The sequence below is a fragment of the Crinia signifera genome, chromosome 9, assembly GCF_055691185.1.
Source record: "Crinia signifera chromosome 9, ASM5569118v1, whole genome shotgun sequence".
Taxonomy (NCBI): Eukaryota; Metazoa; Chordata; class Amphibia; order Anura; family Myobatrachidae; genus Crinia; species Crinia signifera.
Window position 1 is genome coordinate 135859612 of NC_139225.1, and position 24220 is coordinate 135883831.

The 24220-nt window shown below is 46.5% G+C and overlaps 1 long non-coding RNA gene across 1 annotated transcript; it reads right to left on the reverse strand.

Moving 5' to 3' along the window:
• Positions 1–4525: 4525 nt before the first annotated feature.
• Positions 4526–8760, reverse strand: LOC146036799 (uncharacterized). The gene is made up of 3 exons (XR_014460969.1): positions 8625–8760; positions 7001–7145; positions 4526–4660 (listed from the first exon to the last, which is right to left on the reverse strand). It is a non-coding gene; the product is annotated as an uncharacterized LOC146036799 (long non-coding RNA).
• Positions 8761–24220: the final 15460 nt, after the last annotated feature.

Below are 24220 nucleotides of genomic sequence, written 5' to 3' on the forward strand. Positions count from 1 at the left end.
CTTCCGCTGGTGGCATTGCCGGAGATCACTGCAGAGGTGATCACAGAAGATATGAGGTGCCTGTGAAAGGAGGGAGTGCAAGGAGGGGGATGGAGGCTTCCCAATCACTAGGGGAGTACTGGGCATACCCCAGATAATGCTTTAAACGGGAGTCACAATGCTACACCATGCCCCTTTAGCCGAGGCCACACTCCACCCATTTTTTGGAACAGATGCGCCTTTGGCTCGGCAGGTCCCGATTTGGGAAGAGACAAAATTTAGAGGTATGCTGTACAGTTGAAGGCTCGTTCATCTAGCCTGGCTTTGCTGCGCTATTCACAGAGGCCCGCCAGCGAATGTGGCGCTTGGCCCATTCGTAACAATGGACAAACAAAGCATGTGAGGTGCTAATGTCCACGTTTGCTGGCTCATCAGTCGCCAGGAATGTATCCCTGGTGCGCTGGCATGCTGAATGAAGACGGCTCCATCTGTATATTATATTCATTTTTACGTAAAAGTACCAGTGCAAGTGGATATTGTCCTCAAATAGCCTTTGATGTTATAATATTTCTGAAATTAAAGCCTCACAATGATCAAATTCCCCTCATTGCCAGCAAGCCCGGGTTTGCATCTCCACTAATGTCCAATGTAGACAAAAGAATAGAGGTAAGTTCCACGCTCCTAGAACTGCTGCACCAATTACCACCTGGGAACACCACTTCCCAAAACAAGACACAATACAAAGAGATGGTGGCAATTTCCCTTGTTAGATGTTCAATTCTCTTCCTCTTCACTGAGTGACGCTTCACCGTTCTCAATATGGAAAATATTAAAGAGGAAGGCTATCAGGCACACTTCTTCATAAATATCTATATGGGATTCAACTTTACCCAATAACTGAACTTTTGTCAAGGCCCTATAGGCACGTAAAGGTTTCTTTCGGTTTCCATGTGATTATTTTTTTATGTAGATAGATGTTTTTATGTTAGGTTAGGACCCTGAGTATGTTTTTATTACACTGGATGTGTATTTTTAAGATTTCTTAAGGAGTCAGATGGTGAGGTCCAGTGCTGAATTTGTGAATCACTGTCCTCATCATGTGATCAGTTTGGGTATAAATATCTGCCCGATACCACTTACCGCCATAAGTGCCCGAAACGCGTTGGGGAGTTGGAGGTTTGCCATCCTACCATTGAGATTCAGGTACTTGTATTCCCATCTCAGGAGAACAACTGCAACTTATCCCGGGTGAGCTGTTGTTTGGACATCTGGTGTCTCTTTGGATAGGAGGACTGCTTTTACATTCATTTTAAAGTAAATTTTTAAGTGTTGTTTGAACTGGGAATAAAACCTTTTTGGACCTGATTTGCAATTTTTGGAAGTTTGGATTACTCCGGTGGATGAATCTGACAACCAGGTGGCTTTGAAAGAAACCTTTCAGGGAACATGCAGCACCTTATACAGATGAGATCATAAATTAGTGGATGTGTATATGAAGAGTCTTAATTGAAAGAAACCTTTATGTGCCTATAGGGCCTTGACAAAAGGTCAGTTATTGGGTAAAGTTGAATTCCATATCGATATTTATGGTGAAGTGTGCCTGATGGCCTTCCTCTTTATTTTCCATATTGAGAACGGTGAAGCAAGAGGAAGAGAATTGAACATCTAACAAGGGACAGCGCATTGGAAATTGCCACCATCTCTTTGTATTGTCTCCACCAATGTGAACTAATATTGTAAAACCTTGCTGCACTGCAGGTGGGGCAGATGTAACATGTGCAGAGAGAGTTACACTTGGGTGAGTTATTTTGTTTCTGTGCAGGGTAAATACTGTCTGCTTGATTTTAACACTGCAATTTAGATTTCAGTTTGAACTCCCTCTGCACGTTACATCTGCCCCACCTGTATTGCACATGGTTTTGTCCATTAAAGAAACTACTGCATGCCTTGTAAATGATTGCCCCTTGAAAAGTCCCCCAAACTTAAATGCTTACATCTGCCCATTGATCGGTCTTCCCGCCATATTCCAATTAGAGGCCAGTTCAGCACCCCTCCCCCTGGGGAAATTTCACCCCTCCTCTTAGTAAAGAAACCCTTCCCTGCCATACCTAACCGCGTTGGCCTGCCGCCGCATCCTGCACAGTCGGGACCCGCAGATTTCTAGCCTGCCTGGTCCCGGTGAATATGTCCCTCACAAAATGCCTGCCCCTAACAGCAGACCATTTTTAGGAATGCTAGAGGAGGCTGCAGCCTCCTTTAGCATCCTCAAAAACTGTCTGCTTTGAGGGGGCGGCCATTTTGTACAGGATATTTTTCATAAGGTGCCAGCCAGGAGGAGTGCCGGACCAGGGTGTCCACTCCCGGTGCAGCAGATGCAGAGGCAGGCGGCAGTGTAGCATTAGCTCCTGCAGACCCCCAATGCCAGGCGCCCACACCTGGCCAGCCCCTCCCCACCGTCCGGGGTTTACGGCACTATTGTTACGACACTGCATTACCTTGTGATAATCATTGGGAATTCTAAGCATTCTTGTTCTCGTGGATATATTACCGATACCTATTACATAACTGCATTTCCGACAGTCTGTTCCAACTTGCTGTTGATTAAATATGAAGAGTAATGCATCATGGTTACTGTTTTGTTCACATACAGACTAGCGATTTCCCTTCCAGCCATGGGTTCTACAGTAGCTCATATACTTTCCGCTTGCCTTCTCTATTCATTCCTTCCTTTTCACTCCTACTCATTCATACTTTCTCATATCTGTACTTCTTTCAACTCCTTATACACCTATCTCTTTATTATGTCCTATTTATTATCTCTAGCTTATCTTTTTATTATGCCAACAAATCCCTCCCAGACTCTCACGCTCTTCCCCACCTCGCTATTCCTCTCCTGTCTGCTCGCTTTGTACTGTTACTAAGAAACGTATGGCCACAATCCCTTTACTGTGCAACTCTCTGAATCACTGGTTTCTAATAAGCTACTTAATACAAAGCGGTTAGCTCTACATTTGTGACAGCTATTAGCTGTATTCAGTTAATTGCAGATGTACACTTTTCTTGTGCACAAACTTGTTATTTTTCGGTTGTTAAGGGCATCTACTATCCCCCCCCCCCCCCCCCAACACACACACACACACACACACACACACACACACACTGCCAACAATTATTTCATGGCAGTGAAAGTGTAGAAGTTCCCCAGGTGCCACATGTATTAAATGCAACAAAAGGTGTCTTCCTCATAGACATCATTATTTTGTGATAGGCATACCCCCCCCCCTTCACAGTCACTAGCTGTTTAAGCTTCCTAATGGTAGATTTGGCCTTGTGGTAAGTGTTGTTTCTTAATTACTTATATATAAGAAGTATGACAAATTGGTATTCATTACATTAAAATTTTGCTTTTGCGACCGACATTTTATACTTTGAAATTTACCTTTTTCAGATGAGAAAAGGGCAAATTATCATTTTCTTTTACACAATGTGAGAAAAAAAAATCGACGTATCTATGAAAATGAACATACTGTATAAAGTTGAACAAATTTGACCGCAAAGAATTAGAAGAGCTTCAGTATATAAGTGTTTTCCTTGCTCCTTCGAGGAAACTTTCATGAAACCTCCTCAAATTTCTTAAGATAAGCATCAAGAATATAGACTTTGAAAAACATTGAGTACCCCATTGAACCGATTTTCTTCACCAAAGTCTCAACCAACAGCACATAGATTTGGCCTTGTGGTTGCCCAGGAAGCCATTAGTCACTGCTTTAATACTGGTCCAAGCAGTTTCCTTCTTCTAAAAGTCCATACACACTGGGTGATTTTGCCAGGGTGTATGCACAGCGATGATCGTTGTCATCGCTGGGGGGGGAAGCCGGTCAGTACATGCACACTGAGCAGCTTTCCCCCGCCCGACGCTGTAAGCGGGCTACGGGCGGCTTTCCATACGCAGCGCTATGGAAAGCTGTCGACAAAGCCTCTCATCTGCTGGTAATACCAGCAGATGAGCTGTGGCCGGCAACAATGATGCGGTGGCGTGCAACAGTGCTCACCACTTATCGCCGGGCCATACACACTGGGTGATGAGAAAACTGAGCGGCTTTCACACGAAAGTCGCCCAGTGTGTATGGGCCTTATGCGAGCATCTTTGGGAATTCCTTGTTCTGCAGGATCTTTGTAATCTGTGGTCCCACAAGACCATTTAGCAACGAAGTCTTGAAGGCTGACAAATTCTTATCTAGAGCACTAACAAATTGTTTTATAAGGTCCAACCTGATGTTTAGTGAAGGCATCAGCACCTTCCTGGAGTCCACCAATGGATCCCATCCAGAGGTACAGTCCATGTTATTGGGCTTCCATTTGGCAGAGTTGGACTGCTCTGTAGCCACAGCATTGCAGCTATACTGAGGTATCAAAAAATGTCTCTGTTTGGGTCACAAAAGCATATTTTTGGGGGAATAATTGTCATTGTCAATAGTCTCGGGTATAGGCAATTACGAAATAACACAAACACAAGGTCAAACAACTAAAAATTGTTACATACGGTTATCTTTATAAAATGGCAGTTGTTCCTACAATGGGTTTCTTAAGGTGTCAGAAGACACTTGCATGGGTGCCACGAGTTGGTTGTCTTACTTGTAGTCCATGTGATAGGCAAACCCAGTGCATAAAAATATGTGTCCTAAATGAAGAGAAACACAACCGATGCTAAGTATGATGGTTAGGCACAACTGACTTAAAAACGCAAGAAAAGGAAGGACACATCTTTACTTCTATTAGCCTTAACGTTCTTTTCTAGAAGTTGCCTCTCTCTTACATTGTATTATTATATCTTGATGTCCTGATATTTAATAACTTGGATCAGACTGTGCCAGATTTTGTTTTGGGCTCCGTTAAACTTTTCTCTTTTATTGAAACATCTATCACTGTTAGAGACGTTGACAGAACACTAACACATTTCTCTTTTCCTCCGCTTCTTTCCTTATTTTACCTTAATCTCCTTTTTGTCTTTTTTTAACAAATTTAATCTCAAATGCCAGTTTTACTTTTTGTAGCCCTTTTCGTTTAACCTCTTCCCGCTTCCCTATTTTAGTGTTTGAGTCCCAGTTCAGCCTTCATGTCATCATTATCCCTTCTTTAGTTTTTCATTAGTCATGTATGGCATACTGATTACGGTGTGGTGTGCCAAGTCCCTGAGTCTACATTAGATGATTGAGTGATCGATTTCAGATCTCCTTTTCCCTAACATACAATAAATATCTGAATCTACAGATGTGGCCACACTCACCTTTGCCGTGACTATAAATATTCAGGGCAAAGAGTGCCCACAAACGTGCACATGTGCGGCATTCTTTCCCTCGACCCATGTCATTCATGGTGCAAACACTTCCAGGAATGGATTGAACGTGGGCACAGTTTGGGCAGGATTCTCTAACATCCTCCGCCACGCATCGCCGGCATTCGCATTGTTAATAATTGCATATGCACTAACATATGCAATTAATAGGACAGCTCTTGCGTTAAGAGCTGTCCTTTGCATTGTGCTGTGGGTTCCTCCTCCCTCCCTTGACCATTACCCAGCTGCCAGGTCTCTGCTTCCTCCTCCATGCACCCGGAAGCGGAGCAGTGGAAGCGGTGCAAGGAGGAGGACGTCACTTGTCCAGGCAGCACAGCAGGAGGCTGCCCTAACACAGGTAAGGGGGGTGGGGGGGGGGGGGTGGATCGGCGGGGGACGCAAAGGGAAGCCCACAGGTTTCTATTGAGTTACGCCATCTAGAATTGGCGTAACCCCCCGCAGCGAAGCCCCTCCTGTGGAGCATCTCGCCCATAGTCACAATACGTACATATGCAGCAGCAAAGTTGAACATGAACACATCTATATTTAAAGTATTCTGCTACAACTGGTCATCCAGGAAGGAAATCTAACTACACACTAGTAGGGATGGCCATCGACCATTGATGATTCTAAATTATCAATGGTTTATGGCTGGTATAAATTAGTTTTGCCATCGATGGAGAACCATCGATATCAAGCATAAACAAATAGTTTTTTTTCCCAAGGGACTAGGACACGGAGCATAGCTCAACCCTGACACCCATGAAGCCCACCCTCCCATATTTTGATTGGCCCACGACCCATCCAGCCAAGTACAGGCTGCCAACGCTCGCCACACTTCGGGCACGGTGGCTCGCTGCGCTCGCCACACTTTATAAAATCAACTCCACACCGACGTGGATAGTGGGGGTATGAAAAGGTCGTAGGACGCGTACCGCCACCCCTCGCGGGCTCGCTGCGCTCGCCACGCTTCAGGTTCACGTTTATACTTGGGGGGTGGCGTGGGGGTGCATTTAAGCATTGTAAGCACCCATTAGGGTGCTTATACAATTTATAATCACATCCCATCGCATTGTATGCCATATACAATGCCATACAATTTTTAAATTGTATGACATTGTAGAACATCGGGCAATATCGCATCGCATCGCATGCGATATGGTCTGCGTAGCGATGGGCGCCGTGCTAGTACACAAGTGCCTTATTATATAATCACATTACATGTTTAATATTGTATGTTTAATATATTGTGATTATAAGGATCTATCCATGCAAAATGGAAACCCAGTGAGTATTGTCCTTTAAATACTGTAAACCTCTCCTGGTATACCGCAGAGCTTCAGAATATTAACCCTTAAGCTGGGTACACACCTAGATTTATCTGTCCAATCTATTTGGTGCGAACGTCTGTCTAGTAATGTATAGGGACATATGAGAATCAACCATTTGCTCCCAAATGCAGGAAGACAAACAATAGTAATTCAGATAAATTGGTTAAAGCCGTTTGATTTATCAAACTAATCCGAACAATCGTTTTTAGCCATTTTCCAGTGTTGGAAGCACATGATTGATCCTCCTTCTCTTCCATACTGTACATTGCCAGATTTTCGTTCCCTCTAGACAGATTGGCAGATAAATCTTTGTGTGTGTAGCCAGCTTTAGAGAACTACCTTTCACATAACTTACCTGATGCCTCCAGTGCTGCCGGAGATCTTACATTAACACCACTCTGGCAGGAACTCATTGACATCGTTCTCATCTAGTATCTTAGAACAACTGACAACAGCCAAAGGCAAATTACCGTCTTATTTGATGGATGATGCGGAAATGGCTGCAAGAAGAAAACAATTACTTCATTACACAAATAACGAGCCATTATTCAAACCCTGTACTGATATGCTGGTATGTACTGTGCTGTTCTGTTCTTATATCTGAAGGTCTATACATATGGTGTGATAACATAATCGATAATGCTAATTTTAGGTTATGGTATAAAACATAGACAGTCATATGGTCGACAGGGTCAAAATGTCGACATAGGTCGACATGGACACTGTCTATGTGTACCGCGTCCCCTCACCATTCTTCGGGCACGGTGCCTCGCTGCATTCGGCACACTATTTTATTCTCTCTCCACGTCCTAGTGGATGGTAGGGCATGAAATACCGCCTGTCGGCATATGTCGGCTGAAAAATTAGTAAAAAATTGCATGTTGACCTTTTTTCATGTCGACCTTTTGACCATGTTGACCTTTAGACCCTGTCGACCTATTGTGTGTCAACCTTTAATCCATGTCAACCTTTTGACTGTCGACCATTAGTGGTCGGCCATATGACTGTCTATCATGAGTCAGTCTATGATCAGTCCCCGTTTGGGAGGGGTATTTCCACACCCTTGTGAATAAAAATAAATGAGAATGAGAGAGAGGACAGGCTGCCGCAGCAGCTGCCTCTCTCCCCGGCTCAGCACACGGCACTCTCTCCCCACTGCGAGGCTCCCTGCAATGGGCGAGAGAGGAGCAGGACCCCCTCAACGCCACTGCCTGTACTTGCAGCTCAATGTTGACTATATCAGCAAGGGTGCATGCATGGAGCGAGGGATGGGTGACGTCACTAAACGATATTATTAAGGATATCGTTCACTGTGTATGGTAGATATCATTAACAATATCGGCATGCTGTGAATCATCCAGCATCAGTCTACGCCAGGCATGTCCAAACTGTGCCCCTACACATCCCAGCATGCCTTGCCATAGTTTTAGCATTCCCTAATAGCAAAACTGTGGCAAGGCATGATGGGACTTGTAGTTTCACAACAGCTGGAGGGCCATAGTTTGGACATGCCTGGTCTACGGTATAAGTTAAGGGTTAAGCTTACAGCCTGCACAGGATTCTCTGCCGCTACAGCTGTATAGGATGCTGCATTCACTGTAAGGCAAAGGGACTATCAATCAGTGAGACTGAGCACTGTAGGACTTTCAATGAATGAGTCTGTAGCTAAGAAATGAGATTGTAACATTGTAGTGTTAGTACAGTATAGACGTTATCTGAAGCGTCAGCTATGGGAAGTATGCCTACAGTATGATACATTGTATTCCCCTATAAAGATTGAACACTGAACTTGGAGTGACCTCAATATGGTGCTTTCAAGCCAAAGAAATTGCAGTCAATCTTTTACACGGGCAAACAAAAAATGGTTGACTGCCCAGCCATGAAACCAGGCACCTTGAAATGAACAGCACAAGGCAGGTGACATGAAGCGGGCTCCCGAAACATACATCATATTACAGTAACCCCTTGTTGGCGCTCACCTGGGGATTTACGGCAAGCTTCATCGCCAAAGCAAAACCAGGTTCTATGTTGTTGTATAATGTACACATTCCACATGCTATTTCCCCAATGATCATGATGAAGATATTAGGCTGTAGATGTATCAAACCTTAAGCTTTGTACACACGGAGCTATTTGGTCATTGAGCAATTTTGACTTAATATCGCACAGCGACCAAAAGCGATGAGTGTCCTGTTTTCATCAGAGACCAGCAATGCTCGCAGGAGCTCCTATGGCCAGTGACCAGTACTGGGTTGTTTGCGGGTGCCCGCTCCTAGCAACCGCCGCCCTGTACACACAGGGATATGGTTGCTCAACGACTATATCCCCAGTGATATTGACTGAAATCTCCCTGTGTGTACGGAGCTTTAGAGAGTTTTAAAGTGCCACCCAATCAGCTTCTACCTGCCATGTTAAAGCCTGTGTTTGCTAAATGACAGTTAGGAGCTGAACCCGCCCTTCTGATGGGCATCCCTACCCAGTATGTGAACCCAAAGGGGAGAATTACTAATGGGCATCTTGTGTTGCCATCTTCAAACATCGTTTAAAGCCTCCAATGATCATTGCTGTGACATAGCACCCATCGGTAAATATGGTGCACCATCCCATACTCTGGATTCCTATGTCTTATTATTAAGTCACTTACTTTCATTTATAAATAATTATTATTTTAAATAGATTTGTTATACATACAGTATGCAGGTACTCATGAGATGATTGTCATTATCTAATGGTTACTGATCCCAACAACTACAACGTGACTATTTGGCATAGCTTGCTTCTAAAGGCCCATACACGCCTAGCGGTTTTGGGCTGTCTAGATCGTTCAGAAAGTAAACACTGATCACTCTGTGGCCCTTATTCAGATCTGATTGCAGTGCAAATTTGTTTGGAAAATGGGCAAAACCATGTGCACTGCAGGTGGGGCAGATGTAACATGTGCAGAGAGAGTTAAATTTGGGTGGGGTGTGTTGAAACTGAAAATTTCAGTGTAAAAATAATACAGCCAGTATTTACCCTGCACAGATACAAAATAACTCCCACAAATCTAACTCTCTCTGCACGTTACATCTGGCCCACCTGCAGTGCACATGGTTTTGCCCATTTTCCAAACAAATTTGTACTGCGATCAGATCTGAATAAAGGCCTGTGAGTGCAACCTATAGCGATGGTGATGTGTGGTCCTGTATGTCACCATCGCCTGCTCAGATAGACAGTGCATGCATTGTCTTATCTAGTAAGATTGCCTAGCAAGCATAGGAATAACAACGGAATGCACAGATCGTTCAGTACAGGGCTGGATTGGCCACCTGGCACTTCTGGCAAATGCAGAGGGGACGATTTATTTCACAGATGGGGAAACAGGGGCTCCAAATTAGGGATGGACATCGGAAGCCCACCATCAAATGATGGCTGGGCTTCCCCCATCGTATCTTTCGATGTGATGGTAACTCACCATTGCATCACAAGAATTCGATTGATAATAAAAATCAATATGATTTGTGCATGTGCAAAGAAAGCCCTTTTTTTGCACATGTGCAAATATCTTGGCTGACTTGGGAAGCGGGACCATGGAATCACCATTAAATGTTTACCATTCAATGGTGGCAAGCACCGGAATGCCACCATTAAAAGTAGTACCATCAAAACAAAATCATCGATGGTTAAGAAACATTGCAATGCGATGTCCATCCCTACCCCAAAGACTGCAAGGTGCATGTCCTAAATCTTCCAGTGACAATTTTGATGCAGCTCTACTGTAGATGCCCTGGGGCAGGGATGGTAACGCTGCCATGGTCCACACCAGTAATGACCATACTTGCCGACTTTGGAGCTGCCCTCTCCGGTAGAGGGCAGCCAGCTCTGTTAGGCAGGGGGCGGGGCCATCGCCGAGAGGAAAAAGAGCCGGCTTGGGGGCAGCGCCACAGACGGGTTATCCTGTTGGGGGGGTGTGCCTATGGTAATCTCGTCCTTTTGACCACACACCCCGCCGTGTAATGCCGGTATTTCAGACATTGCACTGTGGGGGGCGATGGTGATGTGTGGTCCTGTATGTCACCATCGCCTGCTCAGATAGACAGTGCATGCATTGTCTTATCTAGTAAGATTGCCTAGCAAGCATAGGAATAACAACGGAATGCACAGATCGTTCAGTACAGGGCTGGATTGGCCACCTGGCACTTCTGGCAAATGCAGAGGGGACGATTTATTTCACAGATGGGGAAACAGGGGCTCCAAATTAGGGATGGACATCGGAAGCCCACCATCAAATGATGGCTGGGCTTCCCCCATCGTATCTTTCGATGTGATGGTAACTCACCATTGCATCACAAGAATTCGATTGATAATAAAAATCAATATGATTTGTGCATGTGCAAAGAAAGCCCTTTTTTTGCACATGTGCAAATATCTTGGCTGACTTGGGAAGCGGGACCATGGAATCACCATTAAATGTTTACCATTCAATGGTGGCAAGCACCGGAATGCCACCATTAAAAGTAGTACCATCAAAACAAAATCATCGATGGTTAAGAAACATTGCAATGCGATGTCCATCCCTACCCCAAAGACTGCAAGGTGCATGTCCTAAATCTTCCAGTGACAATTTTGATGCAGCTCTACTGTAGATGCCCTGGGGCAGGGATGGTAACGCTGCCATGGTCCACACCAGTAATGACCATACTTGCCGACTTTGGAGCTGCCCTCTCCGGTAGAGGGCAGCCAGCTCTGTTAGGCAGGGGGCGGGGCCATCGCCGAGAGGAAAAAGAGCCGGCTTGGGGGCAGCGCCACAGACGGGTTATCCTGTTGGGGGGGTGTGCCTATGGTAATCTCGTCCTTTTGACCACACACCCCGCCGTGTAATGCCGGTATTTCAGACATTGCACTGTGGGGGGCACAGCTAAAATGCTGCCATTACGTAATTTTACCCGTGGACACCCCCGTCGAGGGGCAATTTGCGGGAGATGGGGGGTTATACAGGAGGGTTGCCCCCTTTTCGGGGTTCTAGGAGGGGGAACCGATTTCCGGGACCCTCCTGGCCATTCCAGGAGGGTAGGCAACCCTGGTAATGACCCTAATCCAACCTATCCTCATTTCAGTTATCAGAATATATGCAGCATCTGTGCGTCATTTAGATTTTGCCAAATCATCTGTTTTTCTACAACACTACAACAGAAGTCCTAGAAAAGCAAACTGTCCAGCTTCCTGTGTCTATTGCAGATAGAGAGGGACCTAAATCAGACAGAGACAGTGCAGAGGCGGAAAGAATTACAACGCAAATAACACTACAATCCCTCGTGCCTCATTAATAAATGGTCAATTGCCATCTCACACTTATACAGCCTCCAGCTTTCCTGCGACATGAAACCTGCAGTGTCCCTGAGGGGGTTGCGTCCACTGTAATCTCTCTCACAGCTGCCACAGAACATGCAATGAAATGTGAGGTATTTGCTGGGTTATATGAAAACTAATTACCATTGTGCCAGGATATACCTTGGACCTACCTCACAAACTAATTGCGCTGCGTGGCTGCAAGCAGGCTGTGTTGGGATGGCCACTAACCATCGATGATTTAAAATCATCAATTGTTATCTGCTCCTGATGTAAAATACTTTTACCATCGATTGGGGGAGAACCAGATGGTTTTCTACCATCGATAGTCCAGAACCTCCCAATGGTTTTTTTCTGCAAGATGTCGGGACATAAAGCATAGCTCCGCCCCCTGACACCCTTGAAGCACTATCCCCAGGCTCTCATTGGCCCACAGTCCAGTTAAAAGTAATGTAGGCAAGACCATTGGTGCGAGACATTGGTAGTTTACTTGCAGATGGTTTTATACCACCAAGGTTAACCATCAAGGTTACCATCGATTATGACCATCAAATATTAACTCATCAATGGCTGTGGGTGTGAATGGGGACTGATTGGTGGGTCAGCGTGCAGGGTTTACCTGTATGCTAGGCTGCGAGTATACGCAGCCTAGCGAACAGGTCTGAATCAGGCTCTTAGCGCCTGCAATAAGCACCATGCACACAATTCCGCAGCGGGGAACTGGACCAGACCTCTCAGCAAGTCTGAATTTTTTGCAGATGGACAAAACCACGCTGCACTGCAGGTGGGGAGATGTAACATGTGCAGAGAGTGTTAGATTTGAGTGGAGTGCGTTCAAACTGAATTGCAGTGTAAGAATAAAGCAGCCAGTATTTACGCTGCACAGAAACAAAATAACTCCCCCAAATCTAACTCTCTCTGCACATGTTACATCTGCCCCACCTGCAGTGCAGCATGGTTTTGTTCACCTGCCAAAATTGCAGGTCTGAAACAGGCCCCAAGTGTGGCCAACTTGTGTTCAACAGCCCCAATATGTGTGCACCTATTTGGCATTCCACAAGCACCTCTAGAACCCTTCTGGTTCTCAGTCCGCACATGCCATTCATGAATTCCTGTGTTTCCCGCTATAAAGTTCAGCAGAGCACAAATTGGCCCATGACGTCATGAAGTGGCATTTGTGCTGCAGGCCTAAAGATTCCTAAATGACCTTTTCGGTCTCCATGCGCGAAGCTGTGTCTTCAATTAGTGTCTTCAATGATCGCATACTGACCCAAAAGTGTGAGGATTAAGATTGTTCTTTTTAATTTGCATCGCTCTAAGGCTAAATGACCGTTCACTTCACATGAATGTCAGTTATCTCCAATGCACATGTATGAGGCAATAGCTGTACCCTGCCAGACTCATCCGGATAGAGAGGCGTCATCCCTTATATCCTGTGCTGTGCTTATAGTTACTGAGGCATGATTTCCACAGAGCGACGTTCATCCGCACTGAGAATACCAGGATGGATTATCAGGTAGAAATGCAAATATTTCCTGTCAGCATCTCTGAGAGACAATGAGAAACATTGAGCCTAATCGAGCCGTCTCCCATTGTCAGGGACATCCGCAGCTTCTGTACAAAAGAGGACACATCCATTGATACCCCTTTCTCATCGCAACTTAATCCTGGGTTATTGCCGGGTTGTTGCCTGGTTAAACCCGAGTCAAGGTTCGGTGTGAAATCATCAAACCTAATATCCCAGGTCGAGCAACCCAGCAATTCGACCTGATTATAGTAGGGTTTAAGCCTGGGTCACAATGTGTAATAGGGGCGACCTGAGTTTAGTGTGAAAGGATTGGAACAGAGATGGAGTCGGGTGGGATCGGGCATCAAGATCTTTGCAGTGTGAAAGCGGTATACTGTAGGTTTCGAACTACCCAATGCTATCACTATTACCCCTTTTACAGATGTACCATGCTACATCTTTGCCCGGCGCCCACCAGATTTCTTTCACTGGTGAGCACCGGCAATAGGGACTGGCAGGGCCGCCAAGAGAAATCCTGGGCCCCGGTACAACAACTTCCTGGGGCCCCCACGGGCGGAGCTCCCTGCACACTCTGCCCATTGTAACGCCACTGCTTCCAAGGTGGATACAGGGACAAAAATTTACACCGTAATGTCTATTACACGTCACACATCCATTACATATTATACCACATGCCATAATGCTCATTACACATTATGCCACACACTGTAGTGGGCATTACACATTATGCCACACACCGTAGTGGGCAGTACACATTATGCCATACACCGTAATACCTATTACATATTTTACCATATTCCATAATGCCTATTACATGTTATTCCACACACCGTAATGCTCATTGCATATTAAGGGGGTCATGCGGACACACTGCTTTAAAAAAGTATAAATTTTATATAATTAAATGCAATATTGTAATATTAGGGGGGTCAACATGCTCATTGCCATGGGATTAACCTGCTCTGCCAGGGGTTAACATGCTCGTTGCCATGGAGTTACATGCTCTGTCATGGGTTACATTCTTTGCCAGGGGTTAACATTCTCTGCCAGGGGTTACATGCTGACTTCCAGAGTTGGATCTCAGCCCCAGCAGCATGGAGGGAGGCAGCAGACACAGAACAACCAGCAACCCACCTTCCACCTTGGACACAGTGACCTTGAACACAGTGACCTGGACATTAGAGGGGAACCAGGATTGGGACTGCTAGACTGGAGATATGGCACCGGCTGCTGCTGGTGGCGGTTGGGATGGGAATGTGGGGAGCAGGGCAGGCTGGATTCTGCGGAGTGGGTAGTACTCCCACAGGAGGTGGCCTCTCTCTGACCCAGTTCCTCCTGGCACCCAGGGACTACCTACTCTAAGTATCCTCCTGTCGCCGATCACGGTAATCCCAAACCAGGGCCCCCCCTGACAGGCTCGGGCCCGGGTAAATTGTACCTGCTCACCCCCCCCTCGGCACCCCTGGGGACTGGGACGTGCGTGCGTCTCACACGCACACGCATCGCCAGTATCACGGCGGCTGGGCAGCATCTCCCTGCCCGTCTCTACTTCAGGGAGACGCTGCCCAGATCGGGGAGGGGGGGGGTGTCGGGGTGGCGAGGGGGACCGGCGGTGACGGTGGGGAAGATTGCGGGGACCCCAGGCAGGTTCCGTTGCCACGGTGCGCGAGAGAGACTCGTGCGCATGCGTCCCTTGCTAGAACGGCAGCGGCTCCATCTGTACATTGCAAAGTTGGGTCAGATCCGGATCGCAATATCGGATCGGAAACGGGATTGGCATGACTCCCACCTAGGTCAAGAGCTTTACCATTAAACCCAGGTCGCCCATTGTACAGAGGGCAACCCAGGTTTAATCCTTCTCACAGCCTACTGTAGGTCGAATTGCCATGTCAGGCCTTGGGGGCGCTGTGTTCCCGGCTGTGACCTAAGTGGGTCTGTAGACACTGATGGATAATGGAACTGAGGAGACTTCATATAGTGGTGCATATGCAATAGATGAGTACAGGAATACGGAGGGCACAGGCGAACAGAGAATTGGCGAATACTATGGCAGAGGCGCAGAGTCTAAACCCGCTGGTGGTTTTCACTAGGAAGTCACGCAAGGGACTATGGGCTTGGGATGGTACTGGCCCCCAGAGCCTAACCCTAACCTCTCCCGGCCTACTATCTATCGGGATGCCCATAGCTGAGATCCCAGCGCCGGCATTGTGAGTGATGTCAAGATCCCGGCGATGGTCTACTTACCAGTGGCCCTTATTCTGATTGAGTCGGACGGCTCCGTGTGCGGTCGGACGGCCGATGTTTGGTATTTGCGCATGTGCAGAGTAGGGATGCCAATCCCGGGGCATTTTTTCAATCCCGGGATTCGGGATTGAAAAATGCTCAATCCCGGGATTCCCGGGATCCCGGGATTGGCTTCCCTAAATTAATAAAAAACACCCTGGCCGCCCAAGCGCTGGGCGGGTGGGTGGCAGGGACCGCTGGGTGGCAGGGACCGCTGGGTGGGAGGGCGGGTGGGTGGCAGGGAGCGCTGGGTGGGAGGGCGGGTGTGTGGCAGGGACCGCTAGGTGGGCGGGTGGGTGGCAGGTACCTTTGGCAGGTACCGCTGGGTGGGTGGGTGGGTGGGTGGGTGGCAGGTACCTTTGGCAGGTACCGCTGGGTGGGCGGGTGGGTGGCAGGGACCGATGCCGCTGGGTCCCCGTGAGCGCTGGGTGGGTGAGCGGGCGGGTGGCCGGCCGTGAGTGCTGCCGGCCGTCAGCGCTGGGTGGGTGGGCGGGCAGGTGGCTGGGAGCGCTGGACGGGCGGGCGGGCAGCCGTGGACGTGCGGCTGTGCCCTGCGCAGCGTGACCTCGCAGCGTGACCTCGTCACGCTGCGCACTGCGACCTCGTCACGCTGCGCACTGCGGGGATTGGGAGAAGCCGGGCAGCGTCTGAGTGCTCAGACGCTGCCCGGCATTAAACTGCGCATGCGCAGTTTAATCCCGAAATCCCGGGATTGGAAATTCCAATCCCGGGATTGAAATCCCGGCGTTTTGGGGGCCAAATCCCGGGATCCCGCCGATCCCGATCCCGGGATTGGCCACCCTAGTGCAGAGGCGTATCTGCGCACGTGCGAATGCCTCACACATCCAAACACGGAGTGAGGTCCGTGCAGAAAATGATCATATGGATCCATTTGAGCAGGGGGTGGAGAGGAGCGTGAAGGGCTGTTTGGGCTCATTACCATATGCGTACACCCCACGCTTCATGGGTGCTCCCATGAAAATGCTGGGCGTACGTATGGTAATGCGGCCGTGACGCACGTGTAGAGGGCGGACAGCTGACATAGACGGATGCCAGCTGCTCACCCATATCCCTGCTTTCATAGGGAAAAATGTCCGAGTGGTCTGGAGCACACGGTGCTGCCTGACCGCTCGGTCCATCATTCGATGGTCGGCGACCATCGGAGTATGGGGGAGGTTCCCACAGATGGAGGAGGTGTTCACATGAAACATCCACTCGCGGTCCGTACACTCGGCGTCTTACCGCATTCGGAGGGTGTGAGCGATCCCTACGGTAGGTGGGGCTAAGAACACTCGGTACCTGTCTAAAATATGCATCCGTCAGAATCACATTCACATTTTATAAAACAGTAGGAGAAAGGGACACAGCAGCAGAACTAGTGCACGTCACTTATCATTTACAAAATGTCAAACATTATGCATGGAGCACACATTCAAGAGAATGCAAATATGTGTCCATCCAGTATAGATCAGTGCATGGGAAATCACATTCTGTAACACGCAGATAAGACACTTCAAAATAAGGATACAGACAAGAAACAGAAAATCAAATATACAGTCAATCTAGCTTAATCTGACGGCAGCTCGGTCCCACACACCCACCCTCGGAATCCAGGCTATGATGAAAAGTCTCTGTAGCATAGGGATACTACCGTGCTTCACTGATAATAAGCCCTACCCGAAAATAAGCCCTACCCTGGCTTTTGGAAACTGGTCCAAAATAAACCCTACCCCGAAAATAAGCCCTATAAAAATTCCCATTACTCGAGTGTGTACACTAACTTCAATGCCCCCAGGTCCGCTCTAACCCCATTCATCGCCCCTTGAGGGATGCTGTACAGTACAATGCTGTTCTGCCATTGAAGACCCCAGCTCCCGGTCCCTGTGATGCATTGAGCCCTGCGCATGATGTCACCGCGCTCATCCTGTGGCTTCTGTACAAGGCGGAAGTGGAGTAGCAGCGGCGCCGGCAGAAAGCAAGAAGAACAACAACTGGAAACTGGAATTGGAAGAGTGTTTTAGGTGAGGAGCAGGACTGGGGGCATAGTGCTGTAACTGGGGGCTGTGAAAGCAGGACTGGGGGCATGGTGCTGTAACTGGGGGCTGTGAAAGCAGGACTGGGGGCATGGTGCTGTAACTGGGGGCTGTGAAAGCAGGACTGGGGGCATGGTGCTGTAAACAAAGGACTGGGGGCTGTGAAAGCAGGACTGGGGGCATGGTGCTGTAACTGGGGGCTGTGAAAGCAGGACTGGGGGTATGGTGCTGTAAACAGAGGACTGGGGGCTGTGAAAGCAGGACTGGGGGCATGCTAATATAAGCCCTACCCTGAAAATAAGCCCTATATAGTATATAGTATAATATACTTAATTACATTGTAGTAATTGTACTGGTCGTGTGTTAGACAGGCTGTCAGTCAGTGTAGTGGGGTACAGTAGTACACAGGCAGGATGTCAGTCAGCTTTTATATTATATATTATATATATATATAATATACATCATTATATTGTAGTAATTGTACTGGTTGTGTGTTAGGCAGGCTGTCAGTCAGTGTAGTGGCGTACACAGGCAGGCTGTCAATCAGCTTCATTGTTATTTTTTTTTTCATTGTGGTGTGTGGTCACTGTTGTGTGCTGCATTGCAATCCAATACACCATACAGTATATATATATACTACTGTCAGAAGCAGAACAAGATCCGTGTGTGATTGTTCTGCTTCCACGGTCCACGCAGTGTTATCCAAGGCCCGTCCATAAAAAAAAAAAAATACATGATAAAAATGCATTTTGCTGTTCTTTCTTTGTTTTCTGTGTACTGCACCCCAATAGTAACATACACCACAAGTTCCGTGTGTGATTGTTCTGCATCCACACAGCATTATACAAGCTGCACATTAAAAATAATTAAAGTAAAAAAATCCAAATCAATTTTTCTCTTCTTTATTCATTTGTTGTGTGTACTGCACCCATAGTATACTGTATGAAGGTCCGTGTGTGATTGTTCGGCCTCCACGCAGTGTTATACAAGCTAAACATTAAAACTCAATTGAATGAAAACAAGATTGTGCGCTTTAAAGTGATCAAATTGTCTGGAAAGGGCTGGAAATTAATTTTATTGAGGTTAATATTACTCTAGGGACAAAAAAAAACCGCAACAATTATGCGATTTGGGTGGTTTTTCACCATTTTTGAAAAAAATCCAAAGCCTTTCACCACCGCTTGACAAAGCCAAGTCCAAATCACGGCGACTAATCCAAATCCAAATCTTTGGCCCCGGCGCTCATCAAGTCAGCCCAACCAAGGCACTTACCTTTTTTTTTTGGGGGGGGGGGGGGGAGACCTGCTGGGTGCTGAAAAAAAACAATGGGATTATGGTCAGCAGTCACAATACCATAGGCACAGTGGGGTATGGCCAGAGGCGGATTGGGAACTAAAAGTAGCCCTGGAAAAAATTGTAGTAATGGTCTCACATGAGCAACACCAAAGTAAATGAAGGAGGAGCTATCACTACATCTGGGTGAAAGTTGATGGTTTCAATATGCTTGGCAGTTAAGTGACCCCCAGACTGTTAAAAGCTCTTGTGACAAACAATAAACCTCAACATTTCAAATCATATCCAACTCCCCCCACTGAGACAGAAAACAGACTCCAATACCTCCATCAAGCAAAGACACAACTTATTACCAGAATATAATAACCATCCCCAATCCTCCCCAGTGGAGCCCAAACACACCACAGAAACTATTAACACAGGGGTGGGGAACCTTTTTTTGTGCCAAGGGCCATTTGTATGGGAAAAAAGCCTTCGGGGGCCATATGTAAAAATTTCTCTTACAAATTGTCCTGCTGCAGCCGTCCCACGCTCCGGCAGCTGCCGCTGAATAGGACTGACAGTCTCCAGCTGCTGTTAATTAAGAGGAATCTCGCGAGAACTACCCCTGTACTTGACTCCCGGCAAAGCTGCCAGGTGGGTGGGAGGGCCACTCAAACCGGCTACGGGGGCCGCATATGGCCCCCGAGCCTGAGGTTCCCCACCCCTGCTTTAACAGATGTAACAATGGCTATAGATGGGCATCCGCCTTAGATCAGTATTTGCAGTATCGAGTGCTCTGCTCTGAGAACTGGCAAATGTGGTGTGTGTGGGATATAGGAGTGGCACATGGCCACTACTTTGGGCAGGGCCAAATCATAAAAATAAGTGACTGGCTTATAAGTGGCCTCACAGGTGCGTCGGCCTACCGGGAATCTTCCCTGTAAATTCTATGGCCAATCCGCCCCTGGGTATGGCCAGCATCACAGTACCGTGGCACAGTGGGTTTATGGCCAGCAGTGGCCAGCAGTCACAGTTCTTATGATTATTACAGCTTCACATAATATAGACTTTATATAATAAGACAAGCTGTACATTTGCTATTTCATGCTGAGAGAGTGGGATGGAATGATTGCATTGTCCAGAAATGTGTTATCATCCTGGGCAGAATAAAATGAGTGGGACTTGCACACAGCGTGTTAAACATACTGTATAAATATTGGAAAAATCACGAGCAACTGTAGTCATTAGGATAAACGGTCCTATCCGCTGTGCTTCTCATAAACAATCAGAGCCGGCCAAGTTGCTTCCAGTTTGACTGTAAGGTAATAAAAAGTTAATAAGTTAATAAAAAAAGTCTAAAGATGATACAATTATAAATTCTCTAAAACATACAGTATGTGGGCAAGGCTAATCTCCCACAGTGGCTGAGGACAGCAGATCACAGGACAGCCCATGTTATTTGGCTCTTACCCAGCACCATTGACAGCTTTCAGCTTAGGGGTGGCCATTACCCATTAATTGTTTGCTATTGATGGCAGAGGCCCTTCGACATTGATGGCTTTTTTTCCCCAGCACAGTAGGACATGATGCTTAGCCCTGCCACTCATTACCCACCACAGCACGGATGCCCATCAATGGTTCAAACTATTGATGGTTTTCTGTCAATAGCTTCATGCCATAAATGGAAAATACCAATGGCTCCGTTGACGGAAACCATCAAGGGTTTACTCTTCGATGTCCTCTCAACCTTAGCAACTCGTCTGGTCTGATAGGAGGAGCTTTATCTTTGAAAGACTGGCTGGTATTAACTGTAGGGGGGAGCAAAGGTAAGCGGAGGAGATCGATTAAGGGAATAGTCATCAATAAATGTAGATCTCGCAGCCTCAGTGGCACCATCCAGGAGTCAACGCTGAAGGCAGCTGCGTAGAGATGTCTAATGGTAACACTAGCCCTGATCCACTTTCTGCCCACATGTACATCCACCCCCACACGACAGGAGCTGCCTGGTCAGTAGAAGTCTTTCTTATAGAGTGCACATTCCGCAATCGGCTGATGTGATCAGCTGCAGAGAGTGGGCCCTAAGGCCATTTTCTGACTGAGTGGCACTGATCTCCAGAGTGTGTCTGATCTCCATTGGCTGACTGGGTGGAACTGATTGAGTGGCACTGACCTGGAATCAATGGCGACTGGTTTACAATGTGTATCGGCAGTGTTTTTGTTCTATAGTAAGTGGCACTGATTTCCAGTGAGAATACAGTGGGTATCACTATTCTTACACTGATACAACTAACACTATGAATCCCTCTTACTTACTGGATATCTAGCTAGTACGATAAGCATCAGCTTCGGTATCGAGATAGGGGGCCTAGTGTACAGCTGATGTGTCTTTGCACAAAACACACATAATTGCTTGCCTGTTAATACTCTATGGTGGTTATTCATGTTGGCTTGGTATGCAGTGAAAATTGCTGCTTACTGAGCGCTGATACGCCGCCCACCATCCGGCCGAATGCCCTGCCCCCTCACCGCTGAAACCTCTCGGTACCATCCCTTCGCATACAGCCGCTAACAGGAGAAATCGTTGATGATTTATTCAACCGTCGGAAATAAAAGTGAGTCTGAACTGACTTTTATTTCCTATGCAAATCACAGAAGACGGGGCGGGCGTTGACACCCTACAGTATGATGTCAGCCGCCCGCACCCCCGGCAGACATCAGCCCGCCTGCGTTCCCATGGGAACACCCAGCATTTTCATGGTGACGCCCATAAATCGCTGGGCGATCCTATGGTCCAGAGCCGTTTCTGCCCCGTCCGCCTCCGGCCATCCCTCCCCGCAATGAAGGGCCCGGCGAAAGTGTGTAACTTGCCGAAGCTGAATACGGATCACACCGAGTGATCCTGATTAGGCCCCTATCTCACCAGCCAGTCTGCACTAGAATAAAGTATCTCTACAGAAAGAATTTACCAATGTATCCCCTAAGCGCTGGTTAAGGTTTAATCCTTTTCCTCTTAGTTGGTTACCTAAAATAAAGAAAAATAGGTACAATAGTGTAATATAGTTTTGATATACACTTTTAAATAAATATATTTAAAGGTTTCTGTGATTTGACTCGTACCCTTTTGATATGTCTACTAAATTGTAGACATTAGCGTTTCACAGGGGAGCGGTCACGTCACCGATACGTCAGGTTTGTATCTTGATCCATAAAAAGAAGAAAAAACTGGATGGTGCAATACAGTTTTATTCACTCTAAAAACATGAACATAAAAAGAAACAGCAAGGTGGACTCTCACCAGATCGTGTGGTCCACACACAAAGACTACAGCGTAGTTGTTACAAGTATGGAGGATCCCAGGGGTCCCTGATCGTCTCCCAGGCTCCAGTCCCACCAAGCTGCTCCCTCCAACAACCTTTTTTTCTTTATTTTGGGTAACCAACTAAGAGGAAAAGGATTATACCTTAACCAGCGCATAGGGGATACATTGGTAAATTCTTTCTGTAGTGTCCACTGTTTGGTGTGGGTAGGTGGCCTTCACTTTCCTCTATATCCCTCAGCGAAGGTTTAGCGCAAAGGTCAATCCACAAATTCTATTTTTGTGCACTACTATAAAGTATCTCTGTAAACAGCTTTTTAGGGGAGCCCCCTATGCTTTTTGTCTCCCCAATTTTCCACCTGCAAGTTTTAAGCTATGTGGAGCTGAGACTACCCGTCATAATTGTTCCTTTGCTACAATCAAAAACTCTTTGTAAAGTGCGTCCAACTCTAAAAGAGGTCACTAGTGAGCCACTTTGATGTAGAGGGAGAAGCTGGGGTATACCGCAAAATACTGATCTCCAGTGAGTGACTGATCTCCAGTCAGTAAGTTGTGTTTGATCTGTACTTTTTGTCGGAATTATCAGCTCTATGACCTGTAAAACGCAGTTTTTCTGTCTCTCAATTATTCATAGCTCTGGGCAGCTTTGCTTTAAAAATGAATAGATTTGAGTCTTGTGTTTGTTTTTTTTTCCTGCTCTCTGTTAAATAATTTCAATGTGAATCAAGCGGCTTATTTAGATTTCCTCCTCTCGTGGGGCCAGTTGGCTTTGATCATGGCCCTCAGTGACTAAGCTGCGCCAGTTGATAGAGGGAAGGACGGGATTAGAACATTGCTGTAATATTACTGTTTTATGACAATGGAAATTCTGAATTAATGCAATGCATTCCATTCTAACTCGATTATCATAATTTATTTATAAAGCTCCAACATTGTCTGAAGCACTGTACAAACATCAAGAGCAACGGTTATGGAGATTCTGAGGTAAAAATTTATAAACACTAAAAACAATGCATATTTGAAGATGTTCTTGAGAGACAGAGAACATTTACGATATATGTTGTTTAATAAAAATAACTAGAATAACGATTATCCGTAAGCTTATTGTAAAAACTGTAGTATGGGCTTAACGGGTTTTGTCCATAAGATATTGAAGCTTAAAAAAAAACATTGTGGTGCTTGAAAGTTTGTAAACCCTTCAGCATTTTCTAGATTTCTGTAGAAATTTTTCCTAAAACTACCTCAGATTTTCAAAAAAAGTCCTAAAAGCAGATAAAGAGCCCAAATGAGACGTGCTCATTTTTTTTTACAGAGGAAAATGATCCAGTATCACATATCTGTGAGTGACAAAGCTATATGAACCTTTGCTTTCAGTGGGGCAGATGTATTAGCCCATAGTTGCCTACCCTCCGGCATTCTGCAGGAGACTCCCTGATATAGCAGCAATCTCCCTGACTAGTCTAGCAATCTCCCTCATGTCACCTAGCCCACATTACACTGTTACATCATAGTTACCTCCTATCCTGCATTCTACAGGAGACTCACTGACATAGCAGCAATCTCCCTTTCTTCCTCATTAGTCTAGCAATCTCCCTCATTTCACCTAGTCCACATTACACTGTTACATCATAGTTACCTACCCTCCTGCATTCTACAGGAGACTCCCTGACATAGCAGCAATCTCCCTTTCTTCCTCATTAGTCTAGCAATCTCCCTCATTTCACCTAGTCCACATTACACTGTTACATCATAGTTACCTCCCCTCATGCATTCTACAGGAGACTCCCTGACATAGCAGCAATCTCCCTTTCT